We start from the raw sequence: 8281 nt of genomic DNA, 5'->3' as shown, positions 1-8281 counted from the left end.
CACACCAAATAGAATGCTCTACAAACCAATTACCTTACGAATGTTTTACATGTAAGAAAAAAGTACCAGATTTATTAAACCATGAATGTGAATATGATTTTCAAAAAACATGCTTTTTTTGTAATACTGCTGTAGATAATGAAGATTATGATGAGCACTCTGTAATTTGTTTTCAATATTATAAGGAACAACAAAATAAATATTTTAAACAAATTATACACGATGAAAAGAAAAATTTAAATTATTTGAATCTTTCTGTTAACCATATCTTGGCTGGAACAAAAAATTGGAACGAAATTTTAGGAAAACAAATCGCAGATAGTAAAGAAATGTTGAATAAGCAAAAAGAACACGAGCAAGAAATTAAAAAACTAAAAGAAGAAAATACCAAATTACTTCAAACCCTTGAAGAAATGAACAAAGAAATACTAGAATTAAAAAGCTTGTATATGACAACATGGCAGCTTTAACAAATCAAGAAGAAATACAAAATCTCAATAAAGAAATGATAAAACTAAATCAAATTATTGAAGAAAACAGTACAGAATTCTTAACATTAAAAAAAACAACTCAACAACCACAAGTAATGCAACACCTCTTTAAAGACAAACACATCATCAAACTTGATCAAATGAATCTAAGACTGCTATCAGATGAAGCTTTTTATTCAGAAGCTGTTTACTCGCCCGATGGATATTATTATCAAATAAAAACTTATACTCGCAGCACAAATGAAAACAATGTAGCCATTTTCTTCCAACTCATTCGACGAGATCTAGATGATGCTTTGAAATGGCCCTTTGCCAAAAAAATAATTTTTACTCCTAGAAATAATGAAAAATTTTTCGCTCATACTATCACCCCAGAAAATTATATTCAAAGTTTAAACGCGAGTTCTTTCAATAAACCTACCGAAGAATATAATGTAGCAGTTGAATTTCCTAATTTCATTTCTCACCAAGAACTAAAACAATTTATTATTAATAATAACTTATTTATTTCTATTACAATTCAATAATATATTTTTTTTGTAAAAAAATTTGTCATTTTTTAATTCTATTTTTATGTAATGATTTTTTATACATTCAAATATTTTTTTTAGATTAACAAATAAAAAAATGAATTCAGTAGAAATTTTCAGACCAATAACTGATGAGCTCACTTTTAAAAACGTTAGAAGTATTAGATTTGCGTTGATACTTCCACTTGGTATCAAACAGAAATTAACAAACGCATACGATCTCGTAGAGTATATAAAAGATAATGCTATAGAAGATTATAATGGAAATATTCATGAAAGTTTAGAGAGTAAATTGGAATTTTTACTTAAAATGTGTAAAGTAATACATCGGAATGATATTTTTAACAAATATAAAAACAAAATACCACGACTACCTACTTATGAAGAAAGTATAATAAAAAATTTACCACCTGTTTATTCGCCACCAAATGTAGTATTTCGAAGTGTAGTCATTGAAGCCAAACAGGAAGAACTTTTGAATTTTTATAATCCCGTACCAGAACCACCTGAAGAACCTGAATGTGCACAAGAACCTGATATCTTCTAGAACTTTGGAATTTTATTAAAACATTGGGAAACAAATCATAATTTTACTTGTATAGTAAAACTATGACTTGTTTCCCAAACATAGCTGATTTTTTTGTATTTTTTATATTTGTAATTTTTTTTAGATTAATTAAACAAATTAAAAGAATTTAGATTAATTAGACTAATTAAAAAATTTTGTCATGGGAAGCAACTGGATATAGATTTAGAATTTTCATCATAGCACCACTATTTACATAAACGTGTAAAAAAGCAGAAACGAACAAAAAAATATAGATTGACGACGAAAATAAAAATCGTTTTGAATATTTGGAAAACATTTATTCTCACATTGAAAACTTTGAACAAGAAACACTAATTTGGTTTTGTCCACATGACCGACATTTTTCTTATTATATATTTCATTATGACGATGAAAAATTAGATAACATGAACAAATTTAGCAATGAAATTCAATCTAAATTAACCTTGAAAGATTTATGTAAAAGAACATTGGGTCATCAAAGAATCATTTATGAATTTAAACAATTAGAAAATAAAATCATCTCCATATTTGATAAAACCAAAATGCAAAACACATAATGGACTAATGGAGTTTTTACTAGATTATTATTTCATACTTATCAAAAACACATCTTTTATGAATGGATTGTCGAAAAAAATAAACATTTATTATTTTATCATCTTTAAAGACGTTATCTACATAGACTAATTCATTTACTTTTTACAGAAATTTCGTATTTTGCAGATCCGAAAAAACAATTAGAAACACATTTAATGAAAGAGTTATATCATTTAATATTAGAATATATAAATTGGGTAAAAAATCAATATTTTTATATTACACAGCACTGTTTTATTCATAATAATATTTTAAAACAATTTTTTAAATATTTTTTTAAATAACTAATAAAAAAATGCAAAGATATAATATCAAAAGAAACAAAGACTGTCATGCATATGGCATTATCCACATTATCCACCGTTGGTTTAAGGAAGAATCAAAAAATAACATTAAAATAGTATAAAGTCATTAAAAGAATTAACGAAAAGAAAACTAGCCATCAGAAAAATAGCAGTTAAACTCGAATTGTTAAAAGATGAACTTGGTTTTTATATAATTATTGTTTAGAAAATAGTTCTATTGATTTTTTTTTACTAGTTAAGTTTTTTCTGATCATACTCAATTTTTTTGGATTCAAAGAAAAATTATATTTTATTTGTACAATATGTTTAGATTTTACTATTATAATCCTTGTATTAATGATAAAGAACTTGATTCTTTTATAATTGTATTATAAAATATGCACAATGGGCACAAGATCAATATTATTTTATTACTAATATTAATTTTATGCAAAGATATTGTTTTATATTTATAGCTAAACTAATAAAAATGGAAGCAAAAAAGAAACATCAAAGAAAAAGTTTCAAAGAATACGATTTTCAATATGAAAAAATGGTATGGTTTTGCTCAGAAACAAAATTAACATTTAAACTCGACAAAATCCCTACATTGAAAGATTTATGTAAAAGACAATTGGGATTTTACAGAATAAAAAAAGAAATTATACTATTTATAGAGAAACTTAAAAATGCAATACCTATGTGTTATTACGATGAAGCATTTATTATATATAAGACTCGTTTTATTTACCAAGATAGAATGATTGGTTTTTATGTCATTATTCAGCTAAATTAGATTTTTTTTACACACAACATACTTTTTTATATCTTACAGTTGAATTATTTAATTCACATTATCATTACAATTTTTTAACCAATACTCAATATGATCAATTTTACATTTTATTAAAAAAATATATAGATTGGGCTATAAATCAATATCATTTTATTAAGAAACAAACATTTATACATGTAAACGATATTATATTATATTTATAGCAAGAAAAAAATAAAAAAAAATGAACAAAATAACATATGGTTATGTCAAAAAAAAAACAAATAAAAAAGTTCGCGAACAAATGAAAGGTATATTCATTTCTTTTATTTTTTTTGAATTAAAAAAATTATTTTCTGTTTAACTTATTTTTCCTTTTTTTTTACAGCCACGTATCCCTACTTTTTTCAATTACAAAAAGAAGCAATAAAACATTCGCATTCAATAAACGAGCGTTATTTCTGCATTAAAAATTGTGGAATATGTCAGAGTTGCAAATTGCGAAAATAAATTTTTCGTATTTTTTATTTCAGAAATATATATTTTTTTATTACATTTTTGTCTTTTTTATTCCTTATTTTTTATTGTTATTTTATTCCTATTTTTTATACAAGTTTATCTTTTTTTTTAGATATAAAAAATGAATACTAATAATAATGACTGGGAATCAGAGTTCAACGCCCCACCCTTTGAATTAAAACCAGCTCATTTAAAATTAAAAAGACCTCTCCGAAGTCTTGATTTGGAAAAATGCACAAAACTTGAACTAATGACCTTAAAATCAAAAAAAAAAGAAGAAAAAGAAATTAGAGAAAAAGAAGAGCTTAAAGAAATGTGGATATATGATGCTCCACCGTTTGAGCTAAATTATAAATATTTATACGAATAAACATTTTTAACATTTGATCATTTTTTTGTTTGCTTATTCCGTCACTTGACGGGTCCCCCTCTCGACTATCAACACTTGACATGTCAACAAAAAGTTCTTAACTCGTAACACACTTTTCCAACATTCATATATCATCATTCATTTGTACCCACATATACAGTTATAATTCCACGTACCCATAACATTTATATTCATACATATATACTATATTTGTACTTATATACACACAACATATAGATGCATACACACATAAATACATACATACCCACATACACGCATACATACATACATACATACATACATACATACATACATACATACATACATACATACATACATACATACATACATACATACATACATACATACATACATACATACATACATACATACATACATACATACATACATACATACATACATACATACATACATACATACATACATACATACATGCCTACATACATCAATATCTAAAATATGTCACGTTAAAAATTGTATATAATATTCAAATATATAAATAGTTGTTGGGTTGGTAAGAGTATGTATTTTTAAAAGACCAGAAATATAAAAATATGTTTTCGATAAATAAAATGTTTTTTTTTAGTTTTCTTTTAAATGAGTTGTAATTCCATTTTCGTGAAAAGTCAAAATACTTCAAAACTATTTTATTCCATAGAAAAGCTCCACGAAATGAAATACAAGATTAACCAAAATTAGTATGCGAAAATGGTTGTTGAGTAAAATTTTTATTTTGCAGTTTGTATTTGTTTTTTTCTTTTAGTGAGTATAAGTTATAAAAAAGGAGTGGGGGAGTTGTTGATTTTACATTCATACATAAAACAAAGAACATTTAAAACATTAAGTTAATATACACTTAAAATATTAATTTCGAATAAATGAGTAAATCGGTCTTTATAATTTAACACGCGAAAGATGCTTCTTTTGACGCTGAAGAGGTTTTAGTATACTTCTATTAACACAACCCCAAGAAATTCTAGCGTAGTTATGATGTAGCGTAGTTAAGATGGCAATTAATAAATGAATAATATAATTGGATTAAAGTATGTTTATTTAGAAAACTTCTTGTTTTGTAATTTCTTGCAATTTTGTTATTTAGATTAGTAATGTGAGATTTTCGTCTATGTAAGTGCCAAAAAATTTTGTAACATTTGTTTGCTTTATTTCAATATTATCAATGTAGAGAAGAGAATATTTTGATATATTTTTTTTTCGAAGCTTGTTGAATGAAAACTCTGGAGCTTTAGAGGAGAGGAAAACCGAAGAGTTTTTTTAATTCCCTGTTTTTAATGAGTCGAGTGAGTTACAAAAGGTAATTCGTTAAAAGTGTGATGATTAGGAGAACAATTTAATGATCACTCTAAAGTATTTGTTTTTTCAATGTTTAAGTTGTTTCAAGAAATAAATCTTTCTTCTGAATAAAAAGCATCAAAGATTACATAAATAAATCAGACTACTCCTATGATAGAGATAATTGAACCTAAAGAGCTAATGGTATTTCAAGTTAGTAAACTATCTGGAAAGTCTGCATACCTTCTAGGCATACCTGCTAATCCTAAGAAATGTTGTGGAAAAAAAGTTAAATTATCAAAAATTAGTTTATATTAATTAAAATACAAAATATAAAAAAAATACATGTAATTAAGATATAAGAATAAATAGAATTTATATAAATTTTGCTTGATTTGTTTGAAATTATGCCTATAATTTTATTAAAGTAAAATGGCCCTAAATTTTCCAAAATTTGATTGTCTATAAATTTATAAGTAATTTTATATCCTAGAGGACTTAATTTTTTAGAAAAAACATAATTAATTAAAATATCAAAATATCAATTATTAATAAGAAACAAGTAAATATTTTTAGGGTAATTAATAAGAATAGTATTTCAAGTTTTATTTGAGTTAATAAATATTATCATAGCTATAATAATGCCTAATATACTAAGAAAAAGAGGTAATAATTTGTTAATATTATAAACCATATTAGGAAAATTATCCTTTATAATTATAAATTGAAATGTGTATCCAGAAAAAATAGAAAATAATGTTAATATACTTAGTGAAATAATAATTTTATAATCACTTTCATGAATGTTAGAAAAATTATTTTTGCTTTGTTGTGGATTATTAATAAAACTATAATAGATTAATCTTAAAGAATAAAAAGCTGTAATAAATACAGCACTAATACTAATTCAAAACAGAAAAAGATAAAAAATTTGAAAATAATGCTACTTCAATGATTAAATCTTTAGAATAAAATCCTGATAGAAATGGTAATCCTAATAATGCTATGGACCCTATAATTATAAAGATAAATATTAAAGGTAGAAAATTTTTTAAAGCACCATATTTCCTCATGTCTTGTTCATCATTTATAGCATGGATAATAGACCCTGCACTAAGAAATAATAATGCTTTAAAAAATCCATGGTTTATTAAATGGAATAAACTTAAATCATAAAAAGAAAATCCACAAATCATTATCATATAACCTAATTGACTACAGGTAGAATATGCTATTACTTTTTTTAAATCATTTTGAACCATTCCTATGGTTGCTGAAAAAAAAGAGGTTAAACTTCCTATAATAATTATTAAAATTAATATAGTAGATGAAAGTTCAAATACAGGTGACATTCTAATAATTAAAAATACTCCAGCTGTGACCATTGTAGCTGCATGAATTAAAGCCGAAACTGGAGTAGGTCCTTCCATTGCATCAGGTAATCACATATGAAAACCTAATTGAGCAGATTTTCCCATTACACCTATTAAAATAAAAAATAGAGGGATATAAAGGACAGAAATATCATTAGTAATAGAAATTATAAATATATCATTAAATTCGAACGATCCGGTAAAAATTCATAAATATATTATTCCAATTAATAATCCAATGTCTCTTAATTTGTTTATAACCATTGCTTTAATTGCTGATTTATTTGCTTGTATTCTAGTATATCAAAAATTAATTAATAAATACGAACATAATCCAACTCCTTCTCATCCTATAAAAAGTTGAATTAAATTTGAACTTGATATTAATATTATCATAAAAAAAGTAAATAATGATAAATAAGATATAAACCTTGATAAGTGAGGGTCATTTTCCATATAAAAATAAGAAAATAAGTGAACGAAAAATGAAACAGTAATAACTAAGACTAACATGTTAATGGTTATTAAATCAAATTTTAGATTAAATGAATTATTTAATAATCCTAAATTAAACCAATTTAACAAATTGTAATATAAAAAATTATTGTTGAAATTAATTTCATAAAAAACAATTCAAGAATTTATAAATGTTATAATAATAATAGTAAAAGAGATTAATTTAGCACCTTTATTACCAAAAAATCTACCAAATAATCCACACAATATACTATTGAATAAAGGTAAAAGGATTGTAATTAAAATCATGTTATAGATTTAGTACATAAATTAAAAAAGAAATAAAGAACTTAGGATTTAACAAATAAAATAATGTATAATATAAAATAAAACCTAAATAAATGAAATTTAAGTATAAACTATTTTTATTTAAAGAAATAATATTATTTCAAGGAATATAAAAATTATTGTTCTGAAATAAAAGTATTTTTATTATTCTTAAGTAAAAACCTATTCCGACACAAGTAATTAATAAACATAAACATCCTGTTATAATATAATTATAGTTTATTAAAGTAGAAATAAGAATAAATTTATTTAAGAATCCTAAAAAGGGGGGGATTCCTGCTATAGAAAAAACTGTTACAACTAGAGCAATAGTTAAAATTTTATTATTCATTAAGTATCCGCTCAGTTCTATAATAAATTCTATATTATTTTTATATAGTATTAATATAATAATTATGAATAAGTTTGTAAATAAATAAATAAAAAGATATAATAAACAAATTTCAATGCCTATTATATTATTTAAGCTTAAAGATATAATAATAAATCCAAAATTAGAAATACCACTATAAGCTATTAATCTTTTTATCTTAGTTTGATTAAATCCAGCAATAGTTCCTATAATTATTGATAAAGCTCCTAAAAACATAAGCATTTCAAAATTATTATTAAATTTTAGTAAAATAATGAATATAGACAATTTACATAGAGAAGAT

The 8281-nt window shown here is 23.6% G+C and overlaps 1 pseudogene; it reads right to left on the bottom strand.

Moving 5' to 3' along the window:
- Positions 1–5752: 5752 nt before the first annotated feature.
- Positions 5753–7586, bottom strand: LOC136079936 (NADH-ubiquinone oxidoreductase chain 5-like; annotated as a pseudogene).
- Between the last annotated feature and the right edge of the window lie 695 nt (positions 7587–8281).

This window comes from Hydra vulgaris, chromosome 05 (genome assembly GCF_038396675.1).
Source record: "Hydra vulgaris chromosome 05, alternate assembly HydraT2T_AEP".
NCBI classification, from domain to species: domain Eukaryota; kingdom Metazoa; phylum Cnidaria; class Hydrozoa; order Anthoathecata; family Hydridae; genus Hydra; species Hydra vulgaris.
The sequence above is the reverse complement of the archived record's forward strand: the minus strand, read 5'-3'. Positions and strand labels throughout refer to the sequence as shown.